The sequence below is a fragment of the Camellia sinensis genome, chromosome 2 (assembly GCF_055761805.1).
Source record: "Camellia sinensis isolate YWXY chromosome 2, ASM5576180v1, whole genome shotgun sequence".
NCBI lineage: Eukaryota > Viridiplantae > Streptophyta > Magnoliopsida > Ericales > Theaceae > Camellia > Camellia sinensis.
Genome location: NC_138962.1, coordinates 2,166,658 through 2,189,247, shown reverse-complemented (window position 1 = coordinate 2,189,247; position 22,590 = coordinate 2,166,658).

The following is a 22,590-nucleotide window of genomic DNA, read 5'->3' as shown; positions in this document are numbered from 1 at the left end:
GCATCTTGAGAACAAATTGAAAGGGTACCTGACACTACCGCCTCGGCATTCTGGGCGTGTAACAAGCCCGCGGGGGACCTCGCTACAGCTCGGACTCGACTTTTGTAGTCACGGTTCTAAATCTGAACCAAAGAGTCCAAATCCGGCAAATCGTTTTAAGAAAACAGATTTTTTGAAAGAAGTGCCAAACATGGACTGCTTTGCCAGATACAGAGTCGCCACCTAAATATTTTATTTTGGGAAATTTAGGAAACCCTGACTCGGTGCCAAAAGGCCACGTGTCCGTCATCACCAAAGTTGCCTCGGCTCGGGAACTTGGGTACGATTGGGGAAGGTCACTTCGTGAGCACCCCCGCTCGCCCGGTCATAGACCGGCCTCTACTAACCATGATATCAATTTTTGAAAACATTGTGAGTTCTTATTCCGGTTATTGGCCTAGGTTACTATGTGGTGCTCACAGCATACAAATATAGACCGGGTCGCTTGATTTGGAACGAAACATTTCATGTTTGTTTTTGAAAATGGTTTGCTAACCGCAGGTAGGCTTGAAACATTTGATGATTTATTCCAATTCAGATAACCCAACCTTCACCCACAGGCATTCAGGCAGTTATATCAGATAAGCACATAGCCTCATGGTAAACATGCTATCATGGCATTCACTCACACGCATGCAAGGATGCTAAAGCATAAAGCTCACCGAGTACTCCAAGCCAAAACAGAAACTCATTAGAAATCATGCATGATCTTAAGTATACAGAAATGCCTAATGCAGCACACGCAAAATGCAACTATAGTAGGCTCGGCTATTCTAAACATGGTATGTGAAATGCTACAACTATCATGTATTTAATTTGGAATTGAAAGTACAAATGCAGTTAGTATGATGCGCCAAGCCCGGTGCATGCAATACAGATGAATGATGCAAACATGCTGTCATACTGTATGCTAATTTAAACATGCCCTAATCTAACCATCAAAAGCAGATAAATAAAAGGGAGAAAGACGTGGGGTTGGAAGACATACAACACACTCACGCACACTTATTACAACATTGCCCTCGCGCAGAGGGTCCGAATAAATATACAGTCCAAATATTACAGTCCCGAATAAAGAATATTACAGTCCAAAATATTACAAAATCCTAATTAATTAATGAATTAACAAGTAAAACTGGCGTGCAAGCCAGGGACTGCCTTGCTTCTGATGGATGATGCATGTCCGGGTTGTCTTGCGCGGAAATCCACCGGAATGCCCCGATTAGCCTCTGTTTACACCTGTTTCTTGAAATGCATGCCAAGCCTTGAAAAGTTGCTGATTCTGCGTTTTGCTGCAACAGAGAGCAGGAAAGGGGCATAGCAATGTATTTGCACAGATATATGCATGTCTCGATCCTCGTGCCACCAATCACGCATACCGAGGCATGATGGTCGAGGAGTCGAAATGCACAACTCAATATAGGATGAATGCACATGAAACTACAGCTAAGACCTAACTCCATCATGGATAATCCGGAGTGTCGGCGACTGGGGAATTGAGACACATTCCGTCACTCGGAGTACGAAATGTACCTCGTTTCCCGTGCCCGGGCTAACTCTTATTCCGAACACGATGCAATATGCATGATATGCATGAAATGCAACTAAGATACAATCCTAACATACTCAATGTTATGAAAATGAGATGCCTCGAAATGCGTGCACACGGGCACGCAAACCGAGGCAATGCATACGCAATGCAAATGACATGGAAAATGAAGTATGCGTGCACACGGGCACGCAAACCGAGAAAATGATATGTCTCGAAATGCGTGCACGCGGGCACGCAAATCGGAAAAATGATATGTCTCGAAATGCGTGCACGCGGGCACGCAAATCGAGAAAATGCACGAATGCAATGAAAATGATATGTCTCGAAATGCGTGCAAGCGGGTACGCAAACCGAGGCGATGATATGTGTCTCGAAATGCGTGCACGTGGGCACGCAAACCGAGGCGATGATATATGTCTCGAAATGCGTGCACGCGGGCACGCAAACTGAGGCGATGATATGTGAAAATGACAAATGGACTTATACCAACATAAGTGAGCCTCAGCCGCACTCACATGAGATGCCGATGGCAGAAAATGAAGTGCCTCAAAATGCGTGCACACTGGCACGCAAACCGAGACGATGCTAAAACGATGCGAATGACATGAAAACATGATATGGACTTATACTAACATGAGTGAGCCTCAGCCGCACTCACATAAGATGCCGATGGCAGAAAATGAAGTGCCTCGAAATGCGTGCACACTGGCACGCAAACCGAGGCAATGCATACGCAATGCAAATGACATGGAAAATGAAGGATGGACTTATACTAACATGAGAGAGCCTCAGCCGCACTCACATAAGATGCCGATGGCAGAAAATGAAGTGCCTCGAAATGCGTGCACACTGGCACGCAAATCGAGACGATGCTAAAACGATGCGAATGACATGAAAACATGATATGGACTTATACTAACATGAGTGAGCCTCAGCCGCACTCACATAAGATGCTGATGGCAGAAAATGAAGTGCCTCGAAATGCGTGCACACTGGCACGCAAACCGAGGCAATGCATACGCAACGCAAATGACATGAAAAATGACAAATGGACTTATACTAACATGAGTGAGCCTCAGCCGCACTCACATAAGATGCCGCGGCAGAAAATGAAGTGCCTCGAAATGCGTGCACACTGGCACGCAAACCGAGGCAATGCTAAAATGATGCGAAATATGGAAAAAATGATATGCAAGCATACTAATGGAATTTCAGCACTAAAATATGGGGGAAAATAGTCCCGAAATGAAGCGAAATGACATGAAATGCAAGGAAATGTCCCGAAATGCGACATTATGCACCCGAAATGGCCTATAGCTATGCCAAACATGCACAATATGGACATGCAATGCAAAGACAGAAGCTATAAAGTCCCAAAAGATGTACTTTCACAGTTATAAACATGGCCAAACAGCAAGTATAGGTAGGGGAAAAATAGCATGCAAGAATAGGGGCCAAAAGAGGGGTAATGAAGCAAGTGGTATAAGAAAAACTCAAACTGAAAAATTTCCTTCTACAACACTGAAGATGGACCAAAAATATGAACATTTACAGTATATGGAAGACCTCAAATCAGTATACAAACATGCTAAAAATGTGATGCAAAACAAGGCTCAAAAGGTGCTATAACATGAAGTATATAAAATAATCACCAAACAGAAAAAAATTGTGAATGAAACATGAAGTATAGGCCAAAATAAGGCCACTTTTAGTTCGGACCAAGGTCCAAAATCAGAAGCAAAGAGGGTTGCCAATTTATGCAAAAATGGGGCCAAATAAGGGGTATAACTACAAGTGACACATGGAGACACCAAACAATGTTGAGCCCTTCTCCAATGTTGAAGAGGGGCTCAAAATAAGCCTTATATCAGTTTATAACATGCTCAAAAACAGATTTCTCATGGGCCAAAAATAGCATGCAAAATCATGACATACAAGATGATCAATGAAGCAAGTATATTATGGAGGGCTCAAACAGGGTTGAGCCCTTAATGAGAAGTGAAGATGAGCTCAAAATATGGCCCTTTTCAGTTAGGGCCGGAGCTTGAAACCAAAAAGAAGTGGGGTTTAGAAATAGATCAAGAAAATGGGTCAAAAGGGTAAAAGTGTTACTTACCCTTGAAGATTCAAACTTTTGTTGCTTTTTGGATGGATTTTCAGCTTCTTTAGCCTTCAAGAATCCTTCCTTGTTGCTGGAAATGAGATGGTGGTGGTAGAGCTTGGTGGTGTAGAAGGAATGATGATTAGGGAGTTAGGGTTTTTTGAAGAATTGAGAAGGAAGAAGATGGAGTTGGCTATGGAAGCTTGAAGAGTAAATTTTCTAACCCTTGCAAAGGAGGCCACCAGCTGGTTATAAGGATCAAAAAGGGGGTGTAAAGGTGGGGGAGAAGGAGGGTAAAACTCCCCCACAAAATATCCCCCGGATACAGGAAATATCTGGGGGATATTGCCCCACAGCTGTAAAGTACACAGTGCAAGGAAGCAGGCCGGCCTCACACTTTTGCTGGAGGTGGCCGGCCGGCCACACCCCCTAGCCGGCCGGCTAGGGGTCAAAAGGTTCAATGAGATTTTGTGGCCGGCCAGCTATTGGAGAGGTACCCCTATGTGTGTACAACACAACCATGTGGTTGAAATTCCAAGAAAGTGGGTCCAAGGGGTTCAACATTGGCTCGGAAAGAGGGGGTCAAAAGGGTCAAGTTGACTTACTGGCCGGCCATGAACTTTTAGTGGCCTCTCAGGTGTGTAGATCACAGATATGTGGTTGAAAGTTCGAGAAAAAAGGTCCAAGGGGTTCAACATTAGCCCGGAAGAAAGGGGTCAAAAGGGTCAGGTGACCTTAATGGCCGGCCACCAACTTTTAGGGGCCTCTCAGATGTGTAGATCACAGATATGTGGTTGAAAGTTGGCAACACTAGCTCCAAGGTATTCAACATTAGCCCGGAAGTGCGAAAAACGGGCGCCGGGAGGCTCCGGAAGAGAGATAACTGGTTGTTGCAACAATTGCTGGCCTCCCACCCTTCAGTGACCTTCCTTGTGATAAAACAGAGGTACCTGCCAAAAATGAACGAAAACCGTTGCAAAACGAATGTTCCGGGGCCAAAACACGCAGTTCGGGGTCCCGAAAATGGGCTGTTAAGCACCGAAAATGGTATTCGACCTCGAAGTGGGTTTCTCAGCCCCCAGTGTCCCTCAAAAGGGATGAAATAAGATGAATGCCAAAAATCAGAGCAATAGGAGATGGTTAAGCGGTCCCGAACCGAGGCACACGGCCTGACGGCTCCGAGAACCGGGAACCGGACTCCGAAATGGGCAAAATGGCCTACGGCCACCAAATGTAGCCTACGAACATTTGAGAGACGGTCTACGGGACCTCTCCCTTCCCTCGGGAAAAGAAACAGAGAAAACCGAGTCTGGCTCGCAAACCGAGACAAGGCACAGAAAAGGGTTCGGAAGTCCGGAGGCAGGGCTCACGGCCGCGACTCTGAGACTTCTGAACGAGCACATTATGCAATATCACCAAGCGCTCAATCGGTGACGTCTGAGTCTTAAGGTCGGTCAAAAATGGGGTGTCTACAGGGCGTCTCCGGGTACCAATGCAAAAACTCTGCCTTGCCTTGCCTGTATTCTCCCGACGTTGTTGTTCTGTGTAGAGCCCGAGGTGCTTCCATTCCTCTTTCCATCGTCAGTCCCTGCCTTCGGGCAGTCCTTCACACGATGACCTATCTCGCCGCACTCATAGCAAGCTCCTGTTGCCCAACGACAAACCCCGAAATGTAGCTTTCCACAACTTGCGCACACCGGCTTGGCGTTACCTTCCTGATTTGAGTTGCTGGAACTGTCTGTGCTCATTCTCTTCTTGGCATTGAACAGAACTCGGCGATTATCATAATTCTGTCTCTTCCTCTGACCCTCACCTGAACTCTGGTATCGGTTCAAATTGGCTTCAGCCAGGATGGCCTTGTCCAGTACTCCAGCGTATGTCGGTATATTGAGCATATTGACCCGGTCTTGTATCGGTCCACGTAACCCACTTTCGAACTTCCTCGCCTTTCGGTATTCGTCGTCAACCATATGAGGCGCATATCTCGCCAGTTCAGTAAAGGCACGATCGTATTCTGCGACTGTCTTGTTCCCTTGCATCAGATTCTGAAACTCCGTGGTCTTTCGGTCTCGGACGCTAAGGGGGAAATGCTTATGTAGAACAATTCCAAAAATTTTGCCCAAGTCAAACCCAGATTGCTTTCTCGGACCATCATCCACCACCTACGAGCATCGTCGTCTAATGTGAATGCTGCCAGAGATTCCTTCTGGGCGTCTGTACTGGGGAAGATCTCAAACAACTTCTCCATCTCTAAAACCCATGCCTCGGCTTTCATTGGTTCTATACCTGCTTGAAATCTCGGCGGTTTCATTTTCTTGAACTCTCTGATTAGGGTTATCGTGTCGTTCCCATACAAAGCCTGCTGTAGAGGCACTTGTGGCACTGGAGGGGGTGGAGCTGTATAACGGCCATTCGTCTGCTCGGCCTGCGTGGAAGTCGTACCAGTATCCTGTGGCCTAGGTTGTCTCTGCTCACGAACCAAGCCTTCGACTAACCTTTCCAATCTCTCCAATCTATCTTCTGAACGATCTCGGCCAACTGGAGGTCTACCTCTCCTCATGATGCTAGGAGGATGCAAGATGAGACTTTAAAATAACTAAACAGATAATACGTATACAAGTAACAAATGTCTATGCCGAAATGATGCACACGTAGTCAAGTAGCAAGCAATATGATGCAATCCTAACATCATTCTAAGGAAAATCCTATGCTCTTTAGGACTCAAGGTGGGTGATTAACGTACTATAAGGATCTCGTGCTCTGATACCATTCTGTCACGCCCCCAAACCGCCCCTAGTAGTTTGGTGCCGTGATGGCCAGTAATCCGAGATTACCGAAGGCCGACTTACAAGAATCACACACAATCAGAGTATAAAATATGGGGCTTACAAGTGCGGAAGCAACATATATATATATATATACAGAATCTAAATAGTCCATGAGAGCCATGCTTAAGTCCAATGAAATGACATGCATTTTTACAAAGTCTTACAACTTAGATACAATAAGGGAATGAGATACAAAATACATCTTGACCAAAAGGCTTCTCAAGCCGACATATACAAGTACACATGGAATATAGACTAAGAAGCATAATCTTCAAGATGGTACAAAATGCTAATCCAAAACACGTCGGCAATGCATCCCAAAAACACATCGGCTACACGTCTAGGCCTCATTGCCTTCTTGCTCATCACCTACATATATATAGAGAGGGTGAGCTTGGGTACTCAGTGAATGATATTAGAAATAAAGGTTTTTCATGATTGATATCCAAGATTTCTTTCAAAACAATACATAGCATACTTTACAATCAAGGGGGAAATCAAGTTCATTGCCGGCCTTTCAAGTTCTTTGGATGTTATTACATCTACTTAATACAAGGGGGTGATGACAATTCCAAGACAAGAGTGCAGTTGCATTATAGTCCCCTGCAGCTAAGGACTTTCAAGACAAGAGTGCAGTTGCATTATAGTCCCCTGCAACTAAGGACTTTCAAGACAAGAGTGCAGTTGCATTATAGTCCCCTGCAACTAAGGACTTTCAAGACAAGAGTGCAGTTGCATTATAGTCCCCTGCAGCTAAGGACTTTCAAGAAATGTCATCAAAACAAGATAGTGTTTAATATACAAGTAGGGATAGTCATTCATGCTAGATCAAGTACTTTTCATAACAAGGCAAGACGAGATTTATGAAAGCAAGTGTAACATAGCTTTATTAAAAATACCACTCACATAGTTCTTCACACGTCGGGGTCGAGACAAGCCCAAGTCCTACAAACACAGGGCAAAGCCTATTGAATGCACTTTCAAACAAGTCTCTTATGTATGCAAATGATCTCGGAAAAGCATGCTGGGCACTAACCAGGTCTAGGCCGAGGTTCCACACCTCCTTGCCGAGGTGTGTCCCCGAGGGCCACATGCAAGGAAAAGAGGTCGGGAACTCTGGGTTTCCCTCTGCTGATGAACATGAAGAACATGAGTGTGAAAACATGAAAAATATGAATGTTCAATCATAATCTGTCATCACAAATCTGGGATTTTCATGCTATGAGTTTGAAAACATGGACCTGGGTACCCGTACTTGGAATTCTTGCGGAAATAAACACAAAAACATGATTCTTTATGCAAGCTTTCGGATCAAAACAAGACTTTCTTGAAGAACACATGAATGTCATTTTCTCTTTCTAAAATCGAACTTCAAAACGATGCATGGCTTACAAATCATATCCGATCATGCAATGCAATAACATGAACATAGAGAACATCATGAGCAGATCAAGAATCTAACCTTAGAACACGGATCTAACGGTTCGATCTCTAGGAATCAAGCTTGAAGATCTACTTCCTCACTCTAAAGCTCCTTCTTCCTCCTAGAGTTTCTCTCTCTACAAGGCAAGGTTATGATACCAAATGATAGTTTTCTTTACCCGGTTCTGGGGTTAACCCTCTACTGAGACATGTGGCGGCGACTGGTTGGGTTTTCCCTGAAAAGGTGGCTGACAGACCAGACAAAGCATGGTGGAAGGGTGTTCAACAAGTAAAGCGGTATGGGCTCTCTGACGAGACAATGACATCGGCTAATAGCAAGGCGTATTTAACAAGCTACACAGAATGGCACTCTGGCAAGGGGTGACATCGGCTAACAAAAGGACTTCAGCAACTAAGGTGACAATGACCCCGGCTAGGAAGGACAACACTTGACTAAGCTGTGCCACATCTTGGCCTAGATGCGCCACACCTCGGTCTAGGTCATACCACTCCAGGACGAGATCACTTGGGTGCAAGGTAACATCTCGGCTAATGTGTCAAGGCGAGGACGGAGGTCAACAAGGGGTTCCAAGATACTTCTAGACTGAGGATGACCTCGGCTTGGAATAACATCGGCTAGCATAACTCAGGCAAGGCGTGACCTAAGTTTCACATCAAGGAAGGAACAAGACAAGCATACTACACTTAGACAAATCACAAGGCTTCAAAACAAGGCATGGATCACACTTGCTTAAGCGGAACAAGTCACAAACATACACATCCAAGCTTAACAAGTCATAATCATACAGATGCTCATGAACATGACGAAGACATAAAATGTGGGTTCCTACACCAATATACCTTAACGATCTATTTGGAAATAAAATAAAAAAGGAAGTTTAATAGAAAAGTAAATTAAATAAAAAAGGAAGTTGAATAGAAAAATGACTTGAATAAAAATGGAAGTCGAACAAAAATAAAAATGGAAGTTGCTGAAAATTAAAAATGGAAGTTCATCCAAGAAACCACTATACCTTAACGATGGAAATTAAATAAAAAAGGAAGTTGAATTGAAAAGTAACTTGAATAAAAATGAAAGTTAGTTAAAAATAAAAATGAAAGTTGCATAAAATTAAAAATGGAAGTTGATTCAAGAAACCACTATACCTTAACGATCTATTTGGAAATTAAATAAAAAAGGAAGTTGAATAGAAAAATAACTTGAATAAAAATGAAAGCTGAATAAAAAGAAAAAATGGAAGTTCCATAAAATTAAAAATGGAAGTTCATTAAAGAAACCACTATACCTTAACGATCTATTTGGAAATGAAATAAAAAAGGAAGTTTAATAGAAAAGTAAATTTATTAAAAATGGATGTTGAATAAAAATAAAAATGGAAGTTGCAGAAATTAAAAATGGAAGTTCATTCAAGAAACTACTATTCCTAACGATCTATTACGAAATTAAATAAAAAAGGAAGTTGAATAGAAAAATAACTTGAATAAAAATGGAAGTTGAATAAAAATAAAAATGGAAGTTGCATAAAATTAAAAGTGGAAGTTCATTAAAGAAACCACTATACCTTAACGATCTATTTGGAAATTAAATAAAAAAGGAAGTTTAATAGAAAAGTAAATTGAATAAAAATGGAAGTTGAAAAAAAATAAAAGTGAAAGTTGCATAAAATTAAAAATGGAAGTTCAATCCAAAAACCACTATACCATAACGATCTATTTGGAAATTAAATAAAAAAGGAAGTTGAATAGAAAAGAAGCTTGAATAAAAAAAGAAGTTGAATAGAAATAAAAATGGAAGTTGCAGAAAATTAAAATTGGAAGTTCAGTCAAGAAACCACTATACCTTAACGATCTATTTGGAGATTAAATAAAAAAGAAAGTTGAATAGAAAAATTACTTGAGTAAAAATGGAAGTTGAATAGAAATTAAAATGGAAGTTGCAGAAAATTAAAATTGAAAGTTCATTCAAGAAACAACTATACCTTAACGATCTATTTGGAAATTAAATAAAATAGGAAGTTTAATTGAAAAGTAAATTGAATAAAAATGGAAGTTGAATAAAAATAAAAATGGAAGTTGCAGAAAATTAAAAATGGAAGTTCAATCCAGAAACCACTATACCTTAACTATAGCGATCCCGGTTGTCCCTTTACTGTTTTGTTGTATTCCAGACTCGGTTCCGTGATGTTGGTAGTGGTACACCTTGTTGTCATCCTTTAATTCCACTTGATTGAGTTTTAGGATGTATTGGGCTGAGTTGTTACAGGTTGGTTTGGCTTTGGTTTCAATTCTTTGTTGCCCAGATTTTAGGAGGTCCGCTCGAGCGGGTCTTCTTGCGCTCGAGCGGATATTTCATGCTCCCAGTTTTTCGTGTCCCTGCAAAACTTCTGCAGGTGTGATTTTTACGCTCGAGCGGGTTTCTTTACGCTCGAGCGGTGGCACTCGAGCGGGTATTTGGGCGCTCGAGCGGGTAGTACCTTTGGGTGTAAGTTCTGGGAGGGGGAAATCTACGCTCGAGCGGATTTACTTTATTCTTGTGTCTTGGAGCTCGAGCGGACCTTTTTGCGCTCGAGCGGACCTAGTTTTTGTTCTTGACGCTCGAGTGTTGTGTTTTTCGCTCGAGCGGGGATGTCGTATATCAGTTGACTATAGGGCAGTTTTAAATCACTTTTTCTCACCCTTTCTCTCTCTTACTTTTCCAAAAAGGCCATTTGAGAGCCTCTCTCACTAAAACCTTGACTTCTCTCTAGATATTGATCTAGCTAGGGTGTTTTCCTCACCTTTGGTCTTTACAAAAAGGTTGTTGATCGTCGAGGGCTATCTTTTGATCCGAGGAGCTCGTGGTTTGGAGCAACTTCATTTTCATCTTGTTCTTCTTTGGGTCTCATCTTTTGAGGTAGGGGTTCCTACTCACTTTTATGGTCTTTGACCTAGTTTTTTAGTTGTTTTGATAAAGTGTTGAATTTGGGAAATTTTGGATCTTAGGGTTTCAAAATGTGTTAAAGAGGATTTTGTGATTTTGGACTCATAATATGTATTTGGGTTTCAAAATGGTGTTATTGTTGTTGGTTGTTGAAATATAGGCCATTGGGTCAATATTGAGAAATGGGGTAGAAAATCCTAATTGGTTGTATAAATTAGTCAGTATGATTAATTTGAGGAAATTGTGGTTATATGGAATTGAGTCAGAAATAATGGAATTGCATCGTTATATGGTTGAATAGTGGAGTTAGATTCGTTAATCGCTCACTTTTGAAAACATTGATATTTTATCTGTTGGAGCTTTTATTATCTGTTTAAAAATAATTGCTTGGGCTACCGGTGGAGGGTAGTTTTGATTGTTGTAGACAATGCATGATGATTAGGCAAACTAAAACTAATCAATTGGATATGTCATAGAGTATGACGGTTGACAGAATACATTAACGTTATGTATTGATTGATTGTGTTTATGACCTTTGTGTATATATGCATTGTGTGTGTGGGAGGAGATAGGGGATGTACTCCACGGTTTAGGGGAAGATAGGGGATGGATCTCTAAACCGGATGTTGTTTGGGAGGAGATAGGGGATGGACTCCACTGATACAGCTCATATGCTTGTCAGATAATTTGTTGATACAACTCATATGCTTGTCATTGGAAGTGTTGATACAGCTCATATGCTTGTCATTGGAAGTGTTGATATAGCTAATATGCATATCTGTTGAAATGTGGATACAACTTGTATGCTTATCTGTTGAAATGTTGATACAACTAATATGTCCATCTATTGAAAAATGGAAAATGTTTAATATGAGTCATTGTCTCATATAAAGGATTGGCCAGGTTCTGAGCCGTTGATGTGAATTGTAAAATTGATAAGAAATGGAAACTGAAATGAAATGAGACTGAGTTATGAATTGGTTTATGAAAACTGAACATTTATCAATTGCTAATGTCTTAGTTATTGCTCATACTGTGTTTAGCATATCTCTACTGGGCGTTGGCTCACCCTTTATGGGTCATTATTTTCAGGTACAGGTAGTATGCCACCTCCAAGGACATAGCTTGGATGTTGATGAGAGTTGAAGACCCTTCTTTTATTTATTTTGATGTAATACATGTAAATTCAAGCCAAGGGCTTAGTATGTATTGAGTTAGTACTCTTCTTTTTTGTAACCAAGTGTTAACTTGGAAAGCTGTAAGCCCTTAGGGCATTTGCTTTTGTTGTTAACATGTAATACAATTGTAGAATTACTATGATAAATAGAAATGGTTAGCTTATTTTATATCAATGCATGTCTAATGAGATGGGTTTTATCTATTTTTTTTGAGGGCGTTACATTAACGATCTATTTGGAAATTAAATAAAAAAGGAAGTTGAGTAGAAAAGAAACTTGAATAAAAAAGGAAGTTAAATAAAAATAAAAATGGAAGTTGAAGAAAATTAAAAATGGAAGTTCATTCAAGAAACCACTATACCTTAACGATCTATTTGGAAATTAAATAAAAAACGAAGTTGAATAGAAAAGAAACTTGAATGAAAAAAGAAGTTGAATAGAAATAAAAATGGAAGTTGCAGAAAATTAAAATTGGCAGTTCATTCAAGAAACCACTATACCTTAACGATTTATTTGAAAATTAAATAAAAAATGAAGTTGAATAAAAAATAACTTGAATAAAAATGGAAGTCAAATAAAAATAAAACTGAAAGTTGCAGAAAATTAAAAATAGAAGTTCATTCACGAAACCACTATACCTTAACGATCTATTTGGAAATTAAATAAAAAAGGAAGTTGAACAGAAAAGAAACTTGAATAAAAAAGAAGTTGAATAGAAATAAAAATGGAAGTTGTAGAAAATTAAAATTGGAAGTTCATTCAAGAAACCACTATACCTTAACGATCTATTTGGAAATTAAATAAAAAATGAAGTTGAATAGAAAAATAACTTGAGTAAAAATAGAAGTCGTATAAAAATAAAACTGAAAGTTGCAGAAAATTAAAAATGGAAGTTCATTCAAGAAACCACTATACCTTAACGATCTATTTGGAAATTAAATAAAAAGGAAGTTTAATAGAAAAGTAAATTGAATAAAAATGAAAGTTGAATAAAAAGAAAAGTGAAAGTTGCATAAAATTAAAAATGGAAGTTCAATCCAGAAACCAGTATACCTTAATGATCTATTTGGAAATTAAATAAAAAAATAAGTATAATAGAAAAGAAACTTGAATAAAAAAAGAAGTTGAATAGAAATAAAAATGGAAGTTGCAAAAAATTAAAATTGGAAGTTCATTCAAGAAACCACTATACCTTAACGATCTATTTGGAAATTAAATAAAAAATGAAGTTGAATAGAAAAATAACTTGAATAAAAATGGAAGTCGAATAAAAATAAAAATGAAAGTTACAGAAAATAAAAAATAGAAGTTCATTCAAGAAACCACTATACCTTAACGATCTATTTGGAAATTAAATAAAAAAGGAACTTTAATAGAAAAGTAAATTGAATAAAAATGGAAGTTGAATAAAAATAAAACTGAAAGTTGTATAAAATTAAAAATGGAAGTTCAATCCAGAAACCACTATACCATAACGATCTATTTGGAAATTAAATAAAATAGGAAGTTGAGTAGAAAAGAAACTTGATTGAAAAAGGAAGTTAAATAAAAATAAAAATGGAAGTTCATTCAAGAAACCACTATACCTTAATGATCTATTTGGAAATTAAATAAAAAAGGAAGTTGAGTAGAAAAGACACTTGAATAAAAAAGGAAGTTAAATAAAAATAAAAATGGAAGTTGCAGAAAATTAAAAATGGAAGTTCATTCAAGAAACCACTATACCTTAACGATCTATTCGGAAATAAAATAAAAAAGGAAGTTGAATAGAAAAATAACTTCAATAAAAATGGAAGTTAAATAACAATAAAAACGGAAGTTGCAAAAAATTAAAAATGGAAGTTTATTAAAGAAACCACTATACCTTAACGATCTATATGGAAATTAAATAAAAAAGAAAGTTGAATAGAAAAGTAAATTGAATAAAAATGGAAGTTGAATAAAAAGAAAAGTGAAAGTTGCATAAAATTAAAAATGGAAGTCGAATCCAGAAACCAGTATACCTTAACGATCTATTTGGAAATTAAATAAAAAATGAAGTTGAATAGAAAAATAACTTGAATAAAAATAGAAGTCGAATAAAAATAAAACTGAAAGTTGCAGAAAATTAAAATTGGAAGTTCATTCAAGAAACCACTATACCTTAACGATCTATTTGGAAATTAAATAAAAAAGGAAGTTTAATAGAAAAGTAAATTGAATAAAAATGGAAGCAGAATAAAAATAAAAATGCAAGTTCCATAAAATTAAAAATGGAAGTTCATTAAAGAAACCAGTATACCTTAACGATCTATTTGGAAATTAAATAAAAAAGGAAGTTGAATAGAAAAGAAACTTGAAAAAAAAGAAGAAGTTGAATACAAATAAAAATGGAAGTCGCAGAAAATTAAAATTGAAAGTTCATTCAAGAAACCACTATACCTTAACGATCTATTTGGAAATTAAATAAAAAAGGAAGTTGAATAGAAAAATAACTTGAATAAAAATGGAAGCTGAATAAAAATAAAAATGCAAGTTCCATAAAATTAAAAATGGAAGTTCATTAAAGAAACCACTATACCTTAACGATCTATTTGGAAATTAAATAAAAAAGGAAGTTTAATAGAAAAGTAAATTGAATAAAAAAGTAAGTGGAATAAAAATAAAAGTGAAAGTTGCATAAAATTAAAAATGGAAGTTCAATCCAGAAATCAGTATACCTTAACGATCTATTTGGAAATTAAATAAAAAAGGAAGTTGAATAGAAAAGAAACTTAAATAAAAAAAGAAGTTGAATAGAAAGAAAAATGGAAGTTGCAGAAAATTAAAATTGGAAGTTCATTCAAGAAACCACTATACCTTAACGATCTATTTGGAAATTAAATAAAAAAGGAAGTCGAATAGAAAAATAACTTGAATAAAAATGGAAGTCGAATAAAAATAAAAATGGAAGTTGCAGAAAATTGAAAATGGAAGTTCATTCAAGAAATCACTATACCTTAACGATCTATTTGGAAATTAAATAAAAAAGGAAGTTCAACAGAAAAGAAACTTGAATAAAAAAGAAGTTGAATAGAAATAAAAATGGAAGTTGTAGAAAATTAAAATTGGAAGTTCATTCAAGAAACCACTATACCTTAACGATCTATTTGGAAATTAAATAAAAAATGAAGTTGAATAGAAAAATAACTTGAATAAAAATAGAAGTCGAATAAAAATAAAACTGAAAGTTGCAGAAAATTAAAATTGGAAGTTCATTCAAGAAACCACTATACCTTAACGATCTATTTGGAAATTAAATAAAAAAGTAAGTTTAATAAAAAAGTAAATTGAATAAAAATGGAAGCTGAATAAAAATAAAAATGCAAGTTCCATAAAATTAAAAATGGAAGTTCATTAAAGAAACCACTATACCTTAACGATCTGTTTGGAAATTAAATAAAAAAGGAAGTTTAATAGAAAAGTAAATTGAATGAAAAAGGAAGTGGAATAAAAATAAAAGTGAAAGTTGCATAAAATTAAAAATGGAAGTTCAATCCAGAAATCAGTATACCTTAACGATCTATTTGGAAATTAAATAAAAAAGGAAGTTGAATAGAAAAGAAACTTTAATAAAAAAAGAAGTTGAATAGAAAGAAAAATGGAAGTTGCAGAAAATTAAAAATGGAAGTTCATTCAAGAAACCACTATACCTTAACGATCTATTTGGAAATTAAATAAAAAAGGAAGTTGAATAGAAAAATAACTTGAATAAAAATGGAAGCTGAATAAAAATAAAAATGCAAGTTCCATAAAATTAAAAATGGAAGTTCATTAAAGAAACCACTATACCTTAACGATCTATTTGGAAATTAAATAAAAAAGGAAGTTTAATAGAAAAGTAAATTGAATAAAAAAGGAAGTGGAATAAAAATAAGAGTGAAAGTTGCATAAAATTAAAAATGGAAGTTCAATCCAGAAATCAGTATACCTTAACGATCTATTTGGAAATTAAATAAAAAAGGAAGTTGAATAGAAAAGAAACTTTAATAAAAAAAGAAGTTGAATAGAAAGAAAAATGGAAGTTGCAGAAAATTAAAATTGGAAGTTCATTCAAGAAACCACTATACCTTAACGATCTATTTGGAAATTAAATAAAAAGGAAGTCGAATAGAAAAATAACTTGAATAAAAATGGAAGTCGAATAAAAATAAAAATGGAAGTTGCAGAAAATTGAAAATGGAAGTTCACTCAAGAAATCACTATACCTTAACGATCTATTTGGAAATTAAATAAAAAAGGAAGTTGAACAGAAAAGAAACTTGAATAAAAAAGAAGTTGAATAGAAATAAAAATGGAAGTTGTAAAAAATTAAAATTGGAAGTTCATTTATGAAACCACTATACCTTAACGATTTATTTGGAAACTAAATAAAAAATGAAGTTGAATAGAAAAATAACTTGAATAAAAATAGAAGTCGAATAAAAATAAAACTGAAATTTGCAGAAAATTAAAATTGGAAGTTCATTCAAGAAACCACTATACCTTAACGATCTATTTGGAAATTAAATAAAAAAGGAAGTTTAATAGAAAAGTAAATTGAATAAAAATGGAAGCTGAATAAAAATAAAAATGCAAGTTCCATAAAATTAAAAATGGAAGTTCATTAAAGAAACCACTATACCTTAACGATCTGTTTGGAAATTAAATAAAAAAGGGAGTTTAATAGAAAAGTAAATTGAATAAAAAAGGAAGTGGAATAAAAATAAAAGTGAAAGTTGCATAAAATTAAAAATGGAAGTTCAATCCAGAAATCAGTATACCTAAACGATCTATTTGGAAATTAAATGAAAAAGGAAGTTGAATAGAAAAGAAACTTTAATAAAAAAAGAAGTTGAATAGAAAGAAAAATGGAAGTTGCAGAAAATTAAAAATGGAAGTTCATTCAAGAAACCACTATACCTTAACGATCTATTTGGAAATTAAATAAAAAAGGAAGTCGAATAGAAATATAACTTGAATAAAAGTGGAAATCGAATAAAAATAAAAAAGGAAGTTGCAGAAAATTGAAAATAGAAGTTCATTCAAGAAACCACTATACCTTAACGATCTATTTGGAAATTAAATAAAAAACGAAGTTGAATAGATAAGAAACTTGAATGAAAAAAGAAGTTGAATAGAAATAAAAATGGAAGTTGCAGAAAATTAAAATTGGCAGTTCATTCAAGAAACCACTATACCATAACGATTTATTTGAAAATTAAATAAAAAATGAAGTTGAATAAAAAATAACTTGAATAAAAATGGAAGTCAAATAAAAATAAAACTGAAAGTTGCAGAAAATTAAAAATAGAAGTTCATTCAAGAAACCATTATACCTTAACGATCTATTTGGAAATTAAATAAAAAAGGAAGCTGAACAGAAAAGAAACTTGAATAAAAAAGAAGTTGAATAGAAATAAAAATGGAAGTTGTAGAAAATTAAAATTGGAAGTTCATTCAAGAAACCACTATACCTTAACGATCTATTTGGAAATTAAATAAAAAATGAAGTTGAATAGAAAAATAACTTGAATAAAAAAGAAGTCGAATAAAAATAAAACTGAAAGTTGTAAAAAATTAAAATTGGAAGTTCATTCAAGAAACCACTATACCTTAACGACCTATTTGGAAATTAAATAAAAAAGGAAGTTTAATAGAAAAGTAAATTGAATAAAAATGGAAGCTGAATAAAAATAAAAATGCAAGTTCCATAAATTTAAAAATGGAAGTTCATTAAAGAAACCACTATACCTTAACGATCTGTTTGGAAATTAAATAAAAAAGGAAGTTTAATAGAAAAGTAAATTGAATGAAAAAGGAAGTGGAATAAAAATAAAAGTGAAAGTTGCATAAAATTAAAAATGGAAGTTCAATCCAGAAATCAGTATACCTTAACGATCTATTTGGAAATTAAATAGAAAAGGAAGTTGAATAGAAAAGAAACTTTAATAAAAAAAGAAGCTGAATAGAAAGAGAAATGGAAGTTGCAGAAAATTAAAATTGGAAGTTCATTCAAGAAACCACTATACCTTAACGATCTATTTGGAAATTAAATAAAAAAGGAAGCCGAATAGAAAAATAACTTGAATAAAAATGGAAGTCGAATAAAAATAAAAATGGAAGTTGCAGAAAATTGAAAATGGAAGTTCATTCAAGAAACCACTATAACTTAACGATCTATTTGGAAATTAAATAAAAAACGAAGTTGAATAGAAAAGAAACTTGAATGAAAAAAGAAGTTGAATAGAAATAAAAATGGAAGTTGCAGAAAATTAAAATTGGCAATTCATTCAAGAAACCACTATACCTTAACGATTTATTTGAAAATTAAATAAAAAATGAAGTTGAATAAAAAATAACTTGAATAAAAATGGAAGTCAAATAAAAATAAAACTGAAAGTTGCAGAAAATTAAAAATAGAAGTTCATTCACGAAACCACTATACCTTAACGATCTATTTGGAAATTAAATAAAAAAGGAAGTTGAACAGAAAAGAAACTTGAATAAAAAAGAAGTTGAATAGAAATAAAAATGGAAGTTGTAGAAAATTAAAATTGGAAGTTCATTCAAGAAACCACTATACCTTAACGATCTATTTGGAAATTAAATAAAAAATGAAGTTGAATAGAAAAATAACTTTAATAAAAATAGAAGTCGAATAAAAATAAAACTGAAAGTTGCAGAAAATTAAAAACGGAAGTTCATTCAAGAAACCACTATACCTTAACGAACTATTTGGAAATTAAATAAAAAGGAAGTTTAATTGAAAAGTAAATTGAATAAAAATAAAAGTTGAATAAAAAGAAAAGTGAAAGTTGCATAAAATTAAAAATGGTTGTTCAATCCAGAAACCAGTATACCTTAATGATCTATTTGGAAATTAAATAAAAAAAGAAGTATAATAGAAAAGAAACTTGAATAAAAAAAGAAGTTGAATAGAAATAAAAATGGAAGTTGCAGAAAATTAAAATTGGAAGTTCATTCAAGAAACCACTATACCTTAACGATCTATTTGGAAATTAAATAAAAAATGAAGTTGAATAGAAAAATAACTTGAATAAAAATGGAAGTCGAAAAAAAATAAAAATGAAAGTTACAGAAAATAAAAAATAGAAGTTCATTCAAAAAACAACTATACCTTAACGATCTATTTGTAAATTAAATAAAAAAGGAACTTTAATAGAAAAGTAAATTGAATAAAAATGGAAGTTGAATAAAAATAAAACTGAAAGTTGTATAAAATTAAAAATGGAAGTTCAATCCAGAAACCACTATACCTTAACGATCTATTTGGAAATTAAATAAAATAGGAAGTTGAGTAGAAAAAAACTTGATTGAAAAAGGAAGTTAAATAAAAATAAAAATGGAAGTTCATTCAAGAAGCCACTATACCTTAACGATCTATTTGAAATTAAATAAAAAAGGAAGTTGAGTAGAAAAGAAACTTGAATAAAAAAGGAAGTTAAATAAAAATAAAAATGGAAGTTGCCGAAAATTAAAAATGGAAATTCATTCAAGAAACCACTATACCTTAACGATCTATTCGGAAATTAAATAAAAAAGTAAGTTGAATAGAAAAATAACTTCAATAAAAATGGAAGTTGAATAATAATAAAAACAGAAGTTGCAAAAAATTAAAAATGGAAGTTTATTAAAGAAACCACTATACCTTAACGATCTATATGGAAATTAAATAGAAAAGAAAAGTTTAATAAAAAAGTATATTGTATAAAAATGGAAGTTGAATAAAAAGAAAAGTGAAAGTTGCATAAAATTAAAAATGGAAGTCCAATCCAGAAACCAGTATACCTTAACGATCTATTTGGAAATTAAATAAAAAAGGAAGTTGAATAGAAAAGAAACTTGAAAAAAAAAGAAGTTGAATACAAATAAAAATGGAAGTCGCAGAAAATTAAAATTGGAATTTCATTCAAGAAACCACTATACCTTAACGATCTATTTGGAAATTAAATAAAAAAGGAAGATGAATAGAAAAATAACTTGAATAAAAATGGAAGCTGAATAAAAATAAAAATGCACGTTCCATAAAATTAAAAATGGAAGTTCATTAAAGAAACCACTATACCTTAACGATTTATTTGGAAATTAAATAAAAAAGGAAGTTTAATAGAAAAGTAAATTGAATAAAAAAGGAAGTGGAATAAAAATAAAAGTGAAAGTTGCAAAAAATTTAAAATGGAAGTTCAATCCAGAAATCAGTATACCTTAACGATCTATTTGGAAATTAAATAAAAAAGGAAGTTGAATAGAAAAGAAACTTTAATAAAAAAAGAAGTTGAATAGAAAAAAAAATGGAAGTCGCAGAAAATTAAAATTGGAAGTTCATTCAAGAAACCACTATACCTTAACGATCTATTTGGAAATTAAATAAAAAAGGAAGTCGAATAGAAAAATAAATTGAATAAAAATGGAAGTCGAATAAAAATAAAAATGGAAGTTGCAGAAAATTGAAAATGGAAGTTCATTCAAGAAACCACTATACCATAACGATCTACTTGGAAATTAAATAAAAAATAAAGTTTAATAGAAAAGTAAATTGAATAAAAATGGAAGTTGAATGATATTGAAAATGAAAGTTTCGTAAAATTAAAAATGGATGTTCAATCCAGAAACCCCTATACCTCAACAATCTATTTGGAAATTAAATAAAAAAGGAGGTTGAGTAGAAAAGAAAGTTGAATGAAAATGGAAGTTAAATAAAAATAAAAATGAAAGTTGCAGAAAATTAAAAAAGGAAGTTCATTCAAGAAACCACTATACCTTAACGATCTATTTGAAAATTAAATAAAAAAGGAAGTTTAATAGAAAAATGACTTGAATAAAAATGGAAGTGGAATAAAAATAAAAATGGAAGTTGCATAAAATTAAAAATGGAAGTTCACTCAAGAAACCAATATACCTTAACGATCTATTTGGAAATTAAATAAAAAAAGAAGTTTAATAGATAAGTAAATTGAAACTAAATGGAAGTTGAATAAAAAGAAAAGTGAAAGTTGCATAAAATTAAAAATGGAAGTTCAATCCAGAAACCAGTATACCTTAACGATCTATTTGGAAATTAAATAAAAAAGTAAGTTGAATAGAAAAGCAACTTGAATAAAAATGGAAGTTACTTAAAAATAAAAATGGAAGTTGCAGAAAATTAAAAATTGAAATTCACTCAAGAAACTACTATACCTTAACAATCTATTTGGATATTAAATAAAAAAGGAAGTTGAATAGAAAAGTAAATTGAATAAAAATGGAAGTCGAATAAAAATAAAAATGGAAGTTGCAGAAAATTGAAAATGGAAGTTCAATCAAGAAACCACTATACCATAACGATCTATTTGGAAATTAAATAAAAAAGAAAGTTTAATAGAAAAGTAAATTGAATAAAAATGGAAGTTGAATGATATTAAAAATGAAAGTTTCGTAAAATTAAAAATGGATGTTCAATCCAGAAACCACTATACCTTAACAATCTATTTGGAAATTAAATAAAAAAGGAAGTTGAGTAGAAAAGAAAGTTGAATGAAAAAGGAAGTTAAATAAAAATAAAAATGGAAGTTGCAGATAATTAAAAATGAAAGTTCATTCAAGAAACCACTATACCTTAACGATCTATTTGGAAATTAAATAAAAAAAGAAGTTGAATAGAAAAACGACATGAATAAAAATGGAAGTCGAATAAAAATAAAAATGGAAGTTGCCGAAAATTAAGAATGAAAGTTCATTCAAGAAACCACTATACCTTAACGATGTATTCGGAAATTAAATAAAAAAGGAAGTTTAATAAAAAAGTAGATTGAATAAAAATAAAAATGAAAGTTGCATAAAATTAAAAATAGAAGTTCAATCCAGAAACCACTATACGTTAACGATCTATTTGGAAATTAAATAAAAAAGGAAGTTGAATAGAAAAGTAACTTGAATAAAAATGGAAGTTACTTAAAAATGAAAATGGAAGCTGCAGAAAATTAAAAATGAAAATTCATTCAAGAAACCACTACACCTTAACGATCTATTTGGAAATTAAATAAAAAAGGAAGTTAAATAGAAAAATAACTTGAATAAAAATCGAAGTCGAATAAAAATAAAAATGGAAGTTGCAGAAAATTAAAAATGGAAGTTCATTCAAGAAACCACTATACCTCAACGATGTATTTGGAAATTAAATAAAAAAGAAAGTTTAATAGAAAAGTAAATTGAATATAAATGAAAGTTGAATAAAATTAAAAATGAAAGTTGCATAAAATTAAAAATGGATCTTCAATCCAGAAACCGCTATACCTTAACGATCTATTTGGAAATTAAATAAAAAAGGAAGTTGTATGGAAAAGAAACTTGATTGAAAAAGGAAGTTAAATAAAAATAAAAATGGAAGTTGCAGAAAATTAAAAATGGAAGTTCATTGAAGAAACCACTACACCTTAACGATCTATTTGGAAATTAAATAAAAAAGGAAGTTGAATAGAAAAATAACTTGAATAAAAATGGAAGTCGAATAAAAATAAAAATGGAAGTTG